Raw genomic sequence first — 14,182 nt, forward strand, 5'->3', positions numbered from 1 at the left:
AAAATAACAGCAACAATACTAATAACAGAATATACAAAGCAGGTGATACACAATGCAATTTGTTCCCCAGCCAGCCCCCTTCATAAGCTGAGCACGATGTCATATGGTATGGAATACCCCATTGGCCAGTTTGGGTCAGCTGTCCTGGCTGTGTCCCTCCCAGCTTCTTGTGAAAATTAACTCTATCCCAGCCAAAACCCCTGACATATACATATTTCGAAAGACTAAAGAGAAATATTTTGGTTTCTGTATTCAAGATACTAAAATGGAAGAAGTTCTGCTACTGTAGAGATGTGTCTCCCAGCACATATAACATGAAACAAACAGGAGGAATCTGTGCCAAATGATGGATCTCAAAGTCTTTCTAATTTTTACTATCTGATTTGCATTGTGTTGACATTTTACTAACCAAAATAACACAGAAACAACAGAGCTCACCAGTATTGCTGTACCAAAATGTTCCTGGGTTAATAAATCCTTCAAAAATAAAACTTCACTATTCTTGAGAGTCTTTCTTACCTTATTGAACTCTCTGCTAAAATCCTGTAGTCTTCAGTGAAACCAGATTGCATTTGATCTGAAAATCATAGATACATAGATACAGCCTGACAGTTCCTGGATGGGAAGGGTTTCTGATAGATGTTCTACTCAGTCCTCATCTCTTGCTTAGGCTCCAAAGAGAAAGGTCAACTGTGCTGTCATTCATAACAAGACAAATGTCTGCTGAGGTCAACAAGCCTGAGGCAGTGAGAATGGACCTAGTAAAAACTGGTGGTGCATCCTGATCAAATCATTCATCCATGACTAAAATTTCTGTGTTAATTTAAAGATACAGATTATTTTTTCTGCCATTTTGGTTACTATCAGTTATATATAATGCATACACTTGAGACCTGAACTCAGATATAAAAGAATGTTATTGCTAGGATCCTGGTATGAAATAACAATTGAAATCTATCATAGATTCATTTAGGTTGGAAAAGACCTTTAAGATCATTGAGTCCAACCGTTAACCTAGCACTGCTGAGTCCACCACTAAACCATGTCCCTGAGTGCTACATCTACATGACTTTTAATTGCTTCTGGGGATGGTGACTCAACCACTTCCCTGGGCAGCCTGATCCAATGATTGATAACTCTTTCAGTGAAGAATATCCTATCCTAATATCCAATCTAAACCTCCTCTGCTCCAACTTAAGGTCATTTCCTCTCATCCTATCACTTGTTATTGAGAAAAGAGACCGACACCCATCACACTACAACCTCCTTTCAGGTAGCATAGCATAGCATAGCATAGCAGTATTTGAGTTGGAAGGGACCTATAATGATCATTTAGTCCAACTGCCTGACCAAATCAGGGCTGAACAAAAGTTACAGCATGTTATTAAGGGCATTGTCCAAAACCCTCTTAAACACTGACAGACTTGGGACAGTTGCTCCTCACTAGTTCTCCAAACTAGACAAGCCCAAAGTCCTTAGCCGGTCCTCATAGGACATGCCTTCCAGCTCTTTCATTGGGTTTGTTGCCCTCCTCTGGACATATTCAAGGCCATTCACATCCTGCTTAAATTGTGGGGCCCAGAACTGCACACAGTACTCGAGGTGAGGCCGTACCAATGCCGAATACAGCAGGATAATCACCTCTTTTGACCAGCTGTTTATGATGTGTTTGATGCACCCAGGATATGGTTTGTCCTTTTGGCTGTCAGGGCACACTGCTGACTCATACTGAACTTGCTGTCAACCAGCACTCCCAGATCCTTTTCTGCAGGGCTGCTCTCTAGCCACTCCTCTCCCAATTCATACTTCTGCCTGGCCTTACTCTGTCCTAGATGCAAAATCCAGCAATTCAGAAGAAATGATCCCACATGCACAGCAAAATTATTCCTAACAATACTATTAAATACTAAGGTCTGACCCTAAATGTAGACTACTACTATGCAATCAAATGTCTGCAAGCTAAAATCTAAAGCAGTAGTCACCATCTTACACCAATCCCTTGGCAAATTTTTATCCTGAAGAAGTAATATGTTGTGCTTGCTCCAGCGATTTTGACCAATACTCACAGCAGGATTCAGCTGACAAATAAAGAAACTTAAACTTGTATGTCTCTAAGTGAATTAGATCTCTAAGTTTCCATGGCATTTGGTGGAGCCTAGAGAAATACTCCATCTACATTTGATCAGCTGAATAGATCTCCAGGCCTTATTGACAGTATTGACTAGGGCTCCATAAATTGTAACAGGAGTTAAGACACTGCAGCTCAAATGTAAGTTTCCCCATTAGAAGCTGTGGTGGCAAAACTGAGAAGAATCATTACAGTTTCAGCCATCAGTATTTGAAAACATCATGTAAACACAGCTGATGATTGGTCTTTCACAAGACACAGCTCTGTTGTGATGCCAGCTGAGGAAGAGCAAGAAGAATTTGGATATGTTGCACGTCATTCTCAGGATCCTACATCATCAGTTTTGAAGCAGATCTTCCCACTGATTTTTGATTTGAAGAATTATGATGCTGTAAAAATTCCCCTAACTGAATGAGTGAGATACGAGTTTTGAGGCCAGACTGAAAGACAGTGGATAGCTCACGTTGGCTTCTGTTTCAAATAATCCTTTGATTTTGAGTAGAGTTGTGATATGGTGGTAGCTGGAATGGTAACTGAATAAGAGAAGGGGAAAAAAAATGAAGATTTAATTGTAAGTTGTGAAAAATAAAAGCTAAATGAAAAAAAAAAAAAAAGATGATGAGAAAATGCATGTAAAGTATTAGTGGTGTGTATTCTCTTAACCTAAATCAAAGGTCCTAGTAGCATAGTATGGTTCCCCCATCAACACACAAAACCAAAGTTGAATTTCTAGGAGGCTAAGAACCCTTTTGAGTAAATGAACTTTTAAAATTTCTGGTAAGTGGATCAACATATAAGTGACTGGACATATAAGTGACTGTGTGATCCATAACTTGGACATTTTTTACTACTGGATCTCCAATCATACAGTTCTTATATTTTGAAATACTTTTATAGCACAATATCAAACTCTAGATAGACATGTAGGCAGATACAGGTGATACACAAAGTGTATGTGTGTGTACACGTAGACATATGTGCACATACACGTACATTGACTTCAAGGGTCTTCAACAGGCCATCATTGTGTTTGTTTCTAGTTTAAATACCTACTTCGAAAAGCAATCTTTAAAAGCTGTTTTTGATAAAAAATAACATATCAAAAAACAGATGACCTTCTTCTCGGCAGTGTTAATCAAGCTGATGGGATGCTGTAATTGGCTACAGTAATTCCATTATACAAGGCAATGCCTTCAGAGTTAGCAGAAGTATCTCACATAGCACTACACTGTATTGCAGACATACACCTAAATGTATGGTCTAGGAAATGGTTTGTATCTGATCTTAATGTCATCTTAACAGGTTCACCTTTTACATAGACAATGTTTCCTACCTTTTTTGATGCCAATTTAAGAGAGTTATACACATAAATACTAAGTCAGAGAAAACCTTCATGCAGTTCTCAAGCAAAATCCCTGTCTTTGTAAATGCTAAATGAGTAGAGATTTGTTAGAGGTTTTGTAGAGAAATGTTAAATGAGCAGAAAAATGCAGGCCTTGTTTATTGATTGGGCAGTGTAAAAGGCCAGGCATGCAATTTGTAAACAGAACCTCTTTCTTGGATGGCCTACTCTTTTCTAGGATCAGAAATTAGTCTGTTCAGACTGCCACATATCTGTCTTAGAAGAAACTGTGTCAACCTGTCTCAAATTATCATTCTTGGATTTGTGATGATTAGTATGGGTGAGATGTAAGGCTCCAAACATATTTAACTCTGGATCCTCTGGTTAAATAAATGCTAGCCACTAAGGTGAATAGCAAATCTTATTTCTGCTAAGTATTGAAACCCCAAAGGATCTGTGGTGGTGTGAAAGGCAGAGGCAGAGCCCTGTGCCTAAATACACTGTAACACTGCATAACTGCCCTTGCACATCCAGTAATATTTTCCACCACATTCAGCCAGCTGACGACACAGAAAGTGTGCAGTCTATAAATGAATGGATTTAAATAAAGCCACATTTTGGAAATTTGCTTGAAGGTCTTGACGGGACAAACAATGTGGTTGGAGTCATATAGGTAGAAATTATGCTGGTGTCTAGGAATATTGGCTGTTTGCTAATTTCTTACAAAGGACAAAAAAATCCATTTTTCCTGGTGATGTTTATTCACTTTAGCCAGACAGAAAGAACACTAACCTAAAGGTCATGCTTACAGCTTACAGTAAAATGGGCTTAATCTAACACCTGTGATAAAGAGCCTTTAGACTCAGAGTAGGATGAAGTGAACAGAACAAACATTCAAATATTTCAGAAGACTTATATAAAAATGATATATACCCATCATTTTTATCTAAATGTATTTAGCTTTAGGAAGGAAGTTGTAGAGAACGTTAATATGAAAGCATAATACTTCAAAGTGCTTTTCACTTGAAGGGGAATGATAAACAAGAAAGAATTAAAAGACACTGTGGAGTCACAGACTGTGAGAATTATAAGTAACATACATATAAATTTTGTGGTCAAATGAAAGAAAATGGATGTGAACCTTAAATCAATCTTTATCTTAATACAAAGCCTTCTCTTAAACCGTGAAAACATTCCTGAGCTTTTAAGTGCTCTAGACAGGTTTTTCCTTCACCGTAGTATGTCCTTGTTTAGGTAGAGCTGAAATGGATATGAAGGGTAAGCATATCTAAACCAGCATTTCATGGCAAACCCCATAATCTTTCAAAGACTATCTTTTCTTTTTTTTGGTCAGTCACTGTAGATGGAGAATCAATGACTATCAGAGATAGCAACTGAGGGGGAGTAAAATAATTCCAAGGTAAACAGTTGACTTCAGGATAGGTTCTGGGAGAAGGAAAGAAAAGCAGTTAGTCTTTTTCTGACTGTGGTGGGTTGACCCTGGCTGGGGGCCAGGTCCCCACCAGAGCCGCACTGTCACTCCCCTCCTTCACTAGACAGGGGAGAAAAAGTACAATGACAAGCTTGTGGGTCGAGATAAGGACAGGGAGAGATCACTCACTAATTATCATCACAAGCAAAACAGACCGAACTTAGAGAGGAAATTCATCTAATTTATTACCAAGCAAAACAGAGCAGAGGAATGAGAAATAAAATCAAATCTTAAAGCACCTCCCCCCACCCCTCCCATCTTCCCGGGCTCAACTTCACTCCCGGCTTCAATCTCCTCCCCCCATCAGCGGCACAGGGGGACGGGGAGTGGGGGTTACGGTCAGTTCATCACACGTTGTTTCTGCCCCTTCTTCATCCTCCGGGGGAGGACTCCTCTCATTGTTCCCCTGCTCCAGCGTGGGGTCCCTCTCACGCTCTACAGTCCTTCACGAACTGCCCCAGCGTGGGTCTCTTCCATGGAGTGCAGACCTTCAGGAGCAAACTGCTCCAGCGTGGGTCCCCCACGGGGTCACAAGTCCTGTCAGCTAACCTGCTCTGGCGTGGGCTCCTCTCTCCATGGGTCCACAGGTCCTGCCAGGAGCTTGCTCCAGCCTGGGCTTCCCACGGGGCCACAGCCTCCTTCAGGTGTCTCCACCTGCTCTGGCGTGGGGTCCTCCACGGGCTGCAGGTGGAATCTCTACACCCCCTCATCCTTCCTTCATGGGCTGCAGGGGGACAGCCTGTTTCACCATGGTCTTCACCACAGGCTGCAGGGGGATCTCTGCTTTGGCGCCTGGAGCACCTCCTGCCCCTCCTTCTGCACTGACCTGGGTGTCTGCAGAGTTTCTTACATCTTCTCACTCCTCTCTCTCTGACTACAAAAGCTCTCTCCAACTTGTATTTTTCCTTCTTAAATATGTTATCACAGAGGCGCTGATTGGCTTGGCCTTGGCCAGCAGCGGGTCTGTCTTGGAGCTGGCTGGCATTGGCTCTGTCAGACACAGGGGAAGCTTCTAGCAGCTTCTCACAGAAGCCACCCCTGTAGACCCCCCCCCCACTACCAAAACCTTGCCACGCAAACCCAACACACTGACACAATGAAAAGAAAGTAAGCAGTTTGGACTACTATCTCCAGCTACAAAACAGTGTCAGAGGAAGAGACAAAAACAAACAGACAAATAAAAAACAATCTCAAAACTACTTCTACAATGAGGATAACACCAAAGGCATTTTTATGAAATTTTTTTCCCTCTATCTCTGGTATTTTTTTACTACCAGCCCAGTGGATCTGGGGGCATGCCAAAGAAGCCATTCCATAGACTGCACATTATTATGTGTAGGTTGTTCCATACATTGCAGAGTGTAATTCACAATTCTGGTATTAATGAAGGGAGGAACTGAAAAAGCATTTTAAAAGATTATGGCTCCATGATTAGTCTGGAGAAGTATTTTTTGTGGCTCATCTACTAGAGAAATAACAACATCATGTAATTTTCCTTTGTCTGTGTAGCTTGCCCTTTGAAATTTAGTAGTGAAAAGACTGAGCATGAGAATTTTCATGGGTCCCAATTTCCCAGTTTCCTCTGTCTTATGTCCTGAAAGTTTATTTTGAAATATCTGAAAGATTCTGACTCACTTCCCAACATTCTGAATGGCTCAGTTTTCTATAAATATATTTTGGGGGGGGGGGGGGGGGGGGGGGGGGGGGGGGGGGGGGGGAGGGGGGGGGCATGTAGTTACTCTGTGGAACAGAATATACAAGTGAGCCATTGATCTATGCGTGCATTAGGGAACAGTTTTCATTAAGACCAGCAATTGTCGTCATGATGAAGACTCCATAAGATGTTGCAGCCTTCAGTTGGCAAGATTTTAGATTTCTGTAATTTCTCATGTGAACACAGCTGAAAAAGGGAAAGAAGTGAAGTCGAGAAGAGATTGCTATAACTGGAAAGGATGTTCTGGGACACACTTCTGCATCAAGAAGGCATTCAGATTAGTGATTTTCCAAGGATCAAATTCTAAGAAAAAGAAAAGTATGCAAAGTATGCAAAGCAGTTTGAATAAGGTAATACTAGAGGATGCTACATGAAAGGGTGGTCTTAAAATATTACCAGTGATGTATGACTTCAGTTCAGATTTCCCAAAGTACACCAGACTCTGTGTGTAAGACATTTTAATAAGGGCTTTCACCTGACAAAGCCTGTCTTCATAGCACTGACTTTGTGAGAATAAAATACATTAAATGCCAAAGTTTAAAGGGAAAAAAATAGTCCTCATTAATTACATTTCTAGATGCTAGTTTTCATAGAAGACTTCAACATACACATGGAGGCAGATGACACTGTCTGGCCTCACCTGTCGGACTGAAATGACATACAAAATGCTAGTGGAAATTTCAATCTGTTTCTGAATATCTGATATATCTAGCGGTCACCAATACTATGAAGAAAGAGAAGTTATTGGATCTGCTTCTGAAATCTTGCCAGACACACATGTTGACTATGTCCCTGTGGCTTGAATGGTGTCAGATTAACTTTTGCAGTGTGTGGTGCCAGGTTCTGGATGGACTATCATATGATTTAGCCAAAATTCAGAACATTGCATTTCAGCTGCAAAGCAACCACCAAAGTCTGCTATAGAAAGACAAGGCTGAAGATGTAAAAGTATGTGCTAATAAGCACTTTACATGCCATTTTTATGTCAAGCACAAGATATTTTATTGACAGACAAGGAGTACAATAATGTCAGTCCAAACGTATCATGAAATAAAGGAAACATTGTTTACCAAGGAGGTGTTTCAAGGATACACCAAAGGAACACCTGTTTGGGTACAATTTACTGACTAATGATCAGGCTCCTGGCCACAAAATGAAGCTAGTCAATAAAGCATCATAGTCTTTACCTTGGAGGCATGAGATGAGCTGTGGCGTTATGACCTTGGTAAATTGAGCATGCAACAGAAGCACACCGGTAATTTTGTGTCAAAAGGCACTCATAGACCCAGGCTTATCCAACCTTTGCATTTGACTCACCTCAGCTACCTCTTGTAACACTGCCTTATTTGATTGCAGGGATTCACCATGCCAACAAAAATTACAGAATGCCAAAGCATTTAAGGAAAAAAAAGAACATCTCATTCTACCGCAGCAGTGGGCTCCCTAAGAGTTTCCAGATTTGTTGGAATAAACCATTATGTCTTACTTTAACTCATGTCTACATCTTGGTCAAAGTAATCACGACAATTTTAAGTGAGAACTTTTGTCATCCCTCAAAACTGGCCTTGCTCTGTTCAGCCTGATATCAGTTGATATCCTATTGGCAACCACCAGGTTGTTACTCCAAGTGTTCTAGAAAATTCACCTAAAAGTTTCAAACACAAATGCTAAGATAGATGTCTGAGATATAACATAGACACACCGCCTGCTACAACAAACTCAGAGACTGTAAGAGCAAAAATGAACACAGAAGAGGCAGCTCATGACAGGGAATCACACTAATGTAGTCTACACTTACGTACACGAAATCCTCTTACCTCAGCCCTCAGGAATGCTGTGCAAACAGGCATCCCTCGCTATCGGCTGTTTCTGTATTTGTTTTCTGTGTCTTGTTGATGAAAATTACTACATGTTTCAGTCAAAGTATGATGGTAGGAGAAAGGCAGAGATGTAAAGTAAATGTAAGCATGTATTTGAATTATGTTGAAGGTTCCTTTTTCTGACCAGAAATCTTGACTTTGATGTGCTGGACTTTCAAAATTTCTAAAAAATGTGATGCTTTTTTCTTTGAGGATTGTTTTCTCAAGTAACTGAGTAACAGAGAGAAACCTTATTTACTGACTTAACTACAGTTTAATGAAGTTTTCATCTACCTATTGATTTAAACTGATGTAAAAAGATTATATTGGAAGCTACTGATTGCTACTTTTAATTAATAAGTAATTGAAATGAATGACAGTACTAATTCCATGTCTGTGAGTTTGCAATTTATATGACAAGTTTCCTCAAGTCTTGAAGCATTTTAATGCGTTTGTGAGTTTTAAACTTCAATAATACAATTTAAGTTTCTATTTAGATATAACACTGCTTGGAAACATTATAATTAGTTCCAAGATTATGGATCTTCAAGCTTCTATGGAACATAAATGACCATTGCATTGCTACAAAGAAAGGGTTTTGCTCCCTGAATAATGCTGGACTTTCAATACTACATCTAACAAACCAATACTATGGGACATCTGCAATAGGGTATCCCAGAGCAAATTATATTTCTTACCAATTTGAAGTACTTTCAAAGTCTAGTTCTCAGGTACTGCTGCCCCTGGCTCACTCTTAAACTGAAATTCAATTGCCTCATTTGACATCATGAAAACAACCTCTTTTATGTTATTAGTTACAAGTCATTCATATACCACATTGCATTTGTTGCATAACATAAATATCTCTAAGGGCATTTTCTCTGTAAAAGCATTGTTATGAGTTGGAATTTGCTTTCTTTTTGAATATTTCATTTTCTGTGGAAGTGTTTAATTTTGAAGGACATCATAGGATAAGTTAAAACTATACAGACTGTGCTGCACAAGTACTGTCATGCAACAGATTCAAGCAGCATACAGAAACATTAGCGGTAATAATCTTTAAAGTTTTCCTCTCTAATTTTATAATGGATTAAGTTTTAAAAATGAAATTGGTTTTGATTAATGATAAAAAGAGGTCTTTCAATTGAATTCCAATAAAAAATGTATATGCTTTTTGTCCACATCAAGGGAAAAATCCAAGGCATTGTAAAAGGAGGCAAATTAGCAAAGAAAAATGAAAGGGAAAAGGAAAATTCATTTAAAAAGCAGAGATCTAAGGACTCGTGCAATGGTTATGTGAAGCAGATATAACTTTTTTTTAATTTTAATTTTGCTACTCAGAGTAAAATTCCCACCTATCACCAAAAAATTCCACACAGTGTGATTTTGGGCAGGATGAACTAGAACTTCCACTAGTTCTAGTTGCTAAATTCCTGAAAAAAACAGGTGTACGGTAAAGGAATAAAAACTTCAAAAATCATATAGTATTTATAATGTACAGTTCTACTTCATGGTAGCATAAGCTGTGCAGCAAAACAAATCTGTGAGAGAAAAGAGGTAAGCCATATTGTCACTTTTACAGTTTACCAGGCATACATTTTGAGTTACATCAAATTAAAAGCTCAGTATACGTATATGCAGCCTTGGAGTTTCATTTATAGAAAAAGCAACTGGCACTGCACTGTTTTTTGAAGTTTTCAGAAGTTGTTTTATGATACACCATCTGAAAAAGACTCAATTTTAAACAAGTAACTTTTACGTATTAAACTATCTTTACCTCAACCGATGAGTTCTCTCACTTTTACTCTTCTGATTCTCTCCCCCATCCCACTGGCAGGGGGCTGAGCAAGTGACTGCGTGGGGCTTAGTTCCTGGCTTTGGTGAAACCACAACATGTATATAGTCCCCTCAGTATAAATACATATCTGAACAAGGAATAAAACAAACATTTTCCTGGAAGATGTAGACTAAATTCTCACAGACAGAATTGTTAGCATTCAAAGCTTAAGAAAGTACCATAGATGCTTCCTTGTTTGTTTGGAATTTTTTCCTCTATTACACAGTTCTTGACCAACAGGTGATATAACTCAAATTCAACACCTAAGCCGTGGATTGCAAGTCAATTTTTCAGTTTCCAAGACCATCACCAAAATGCCACAGTGGTGGCCTCACAACACTTGCAGATGGTATTAAGATCTGCAGATGTGTATATATCTTGAGGCCAAAGGAGTCCCTTCTGGAGCAATCCATTGCTCCATCCACATACACTTGCCTGTATTTATTCCTACCCATAGTGAACTGCAACCAAAGAATCATAGAATGGTTTGGGTTGGAAGGGACCTTGAAGATCATCTAGTTCCAACCCCCCTGCCATGGGCAGGGACACCCTCCACTAGACCAGGCTGCCCAAAGCCCCATCCAACCTGACCTTGAACACTTCCAGGGATGGGGCTGCCACAACCACTCTGGGCAACCTGTTCCAATGTCTCACCACCCTCATCATAAAAAAATTTCTTTCGAATAACTAATCTAAATCGACCCTCCTTCAGCTTAAAGCCATTACCCCTTGTCCTACATGCCCTTGTAAACAGTCCCTCTCCAGATTTCTTGTAGGCCCCCTTCAGGTACTGGAAGGCTGCAATAAGGTCTCCCTGGAGCCTTCTCTTCTCCAGGATGAACACCACCAACTCTCTCAGCCTGTGCTCACAGGAGAGGTGCTCCAGCCCTCTGATCATCTTCATGGCCCTCCTCTGGAGTCTCTCCAACAGTTCTGTGTCTTTCTTGTATTGGGGACCCTTTAAAGCTGAACAGAGTACTCTAGGTGGGATCTCACAAGAGTGGAGTAGATAGGTAGAATCACCTCCCTCAACCTGCTGGTCATGCCTCTTTTGATGCAGCCATCAAATTCTTCCTGCAATTTGTTAGTCGTACAACCTTGATATAAATAAATGACTAAGTGTAATAAGACACTTGCAGTTAATAAGGCAGTCAGAGTGTGAAGTAGGGGAACCAAAGCACTGCACTTGAGTTCTACACAGTGAATATATCCCACCAACACGTTACTGTTGGATCTTTTGATCTCTGAGTGGCTTGGATCATCTTACCAGCCTGATCTGTGATGTACATTTCTACCTGTTGTTACCAGTGAATATCTGCAACTAGGCTGATTGTAGATATTTTGTCTGTTATCTCTGAATGCTGCTGTTTGTTTGCTCTGCTGGACAGAACTCACCTATGTTTGGTGCAGCCCATGTTGTTCCCAGTACAAACCCACTGTCTGTGGTGTCATTGTTCACATTCTCATGGTGTGCAAAAACTGTGTCAGGACATAACCAGGTGCCAAGTATAATATGGGTCTAAAAGTGATTACCTGAAGGACCTGCTGCTTTTGTTAGAGTGCTCCATTGATGGAGGGCAATCAGTTATCCACCAGCTAGGGACCCAAGTCTGAGTGGTGAATCCAGAGTTTCTAGCACAATTAATCATGTGAATGTCAACAAGATAGAGTTTCACAGTTTTCAGAACTCTATGAAATCACATTTCTATGCATTTCATCAGAAGGGAAAGATATTGAAATTGTAAAAGCAAGTATTTAAAAGTTAGAAAAATCCAGAAATATTAGTTATAATAAACACTTAATTCATCCCCTTCTCTACATATATTGGGCTACCCTGCATCAATTTAACTTGTAGAATGAATATAAATATATATTTGTTTTCCTAAAACTTCCATCTTATATTTGATTTCCTACATTGTGGTCTGTTGATCCTCAACAGGGGAAAAAAAAAAAAAAAATCTTTCAAGCTCAGTTTCCAACTTTCTGTTTGATAAATGAGTGTGTATTCTGTGATCCTGGTGAACAATTATTTCTTTTCTCAACTAGCTAAGTTTCTGAGCAGTAATTGAGTGAATTTCTTTTCATGCATTTAAATAGATCTTGATGCTGATGCAATTTATGTTTATTTTCAATGTTTAATCGTTCAGAACTATCATACATATAACAGTGATGCCTTAAAGAATGGCACAGCAATGTAAACCAATATGATCTATCACCAGGAACTTTCAGTTCCTTGCAGCTGTGATTTCATTTCATACTGATAAATGGCATCTTCATAATCGAATATTGGAACTGTAGTTATAGCTGTGACATTATCTGTTCTCCAGCATTCAGGGTAAGATGAACCATGGCACAAGACAGGAAAACAAGTTTTATATTTTATTTTACCTTACGTAATCTCTGAATTATCAGCATTTTAATTGAAAATTGCTCTACAATGAGCTTCTAAATATTTTAATATAAATTCAAAAAAATAATGTAAATTTCAAACAAGCAAATTCTCACCTTCCTCACTGATATACTTTTCCACAACTAAATTGCAGCCCCTTGAGACACAGCTTGGCTCTCTGTCCACCAAAGTCCCTGGCAAATTTAAAGCCTTTAGTAGAACTCCAGCTTAGAGCTATTCATTTGGTTAAGAGTATTACTTAGCTGTGGGAAGCAAATAATCTACTTTGTATTGTCTCTTCCTGTAAATAAAATAATAGGACTCAAAGAACTGGTATTTCAGTTAGCAGGCTTTTATTAGTAGTGAAACATTGTAATTTAATATCATCTGCACAAAAGAACATTACAAGTCCAATACAGACATGAAGCCAATTAAATGAATACTTACATATTAAATCTTTTTATGGAGGAATTGAGACCTCTTTATGAATGAAGACACCATACAAGAGAGACGACACTACCTATCAGATTTTTATGCCCAATAGCATGTTATTTAAATGATAGAAAAATAATAAATTATCATAGTAGGATGTTGGCCAATCCTCATGTTGGGAATAATCATATCCATGTATATCACCACAAATTCAGTCATAGTTCTATTTGTTCAGAAGAAGATTTCTTTCACATCATTATTATAGCTGAGCATCCAGTGGAGTGTGGCATGGGCTGGTGCTGCTCTCTCCTTTGCCCCAGGAGGAGAAATTTATTCAGTGTGATCATCTGAATAGATTTGATCCAACTGACTGAGAAATAAAGCTGTGTCCAAAAAAAAATTACCTGATGTAGAAAATTTTTGCAGAACAAATGATAGATTATATTATTTGGATAGCAAGAACAAATACAGGGGTGAAACTCTCATCTGGCTTCAGTCTTTTGAAGCTACACTGACTTACACTGTGGTAGGTTAGGATGCTGCTTTCAGTCTCTTCCACTGATGTTTCACCCAAGAAGTTTATGTGAATGGAATTCATTCACACTATAGTTTAAAGCCAGTCAGAATGCAAATTCAGCTCATACTCATTACACTGAAATAAACCTGTACTAACTTGAGGTGAATCTGAGATGAACTTTGGGGAATGCTGCAGAAAACATAGGCTGGTGTTGAGACAGGCATAAATGCCAGTGATTATTTAAGTAGTTCACAGAAAGTGGAACATTTCAGAAAGGAAACTTTCCTTGGAATGTCTTCTACCCTAAAGGCTAGACGACTCCAGAGTGGACACAGCTCTAAATTAAAGTTCTTTCTGTTTGAGTGTACTGTGGGTTTAAACAAAGGTCATCTGTTTTCTTACTGCCAGTTATGGGGTGTTCGGAGACAAAGTACTCCAAGTCATCCAGCTTGATTTATCCCATTTGAAATGC

Source organism: Balearica regulorum, chromosome 1 (genome assembly GCF_011004875.1).
Source record: "Balearica regulorum gibbericeps isolate bBalReg1 chromosome 1, bBalReg1.pri, whole genome shotgun sequence".
Lineage (NCBI taxonomy): Eukaryota > Metazoa > Chordata > Aves > Gruiformes > Gruidae > Balearica > Balearica regulorum.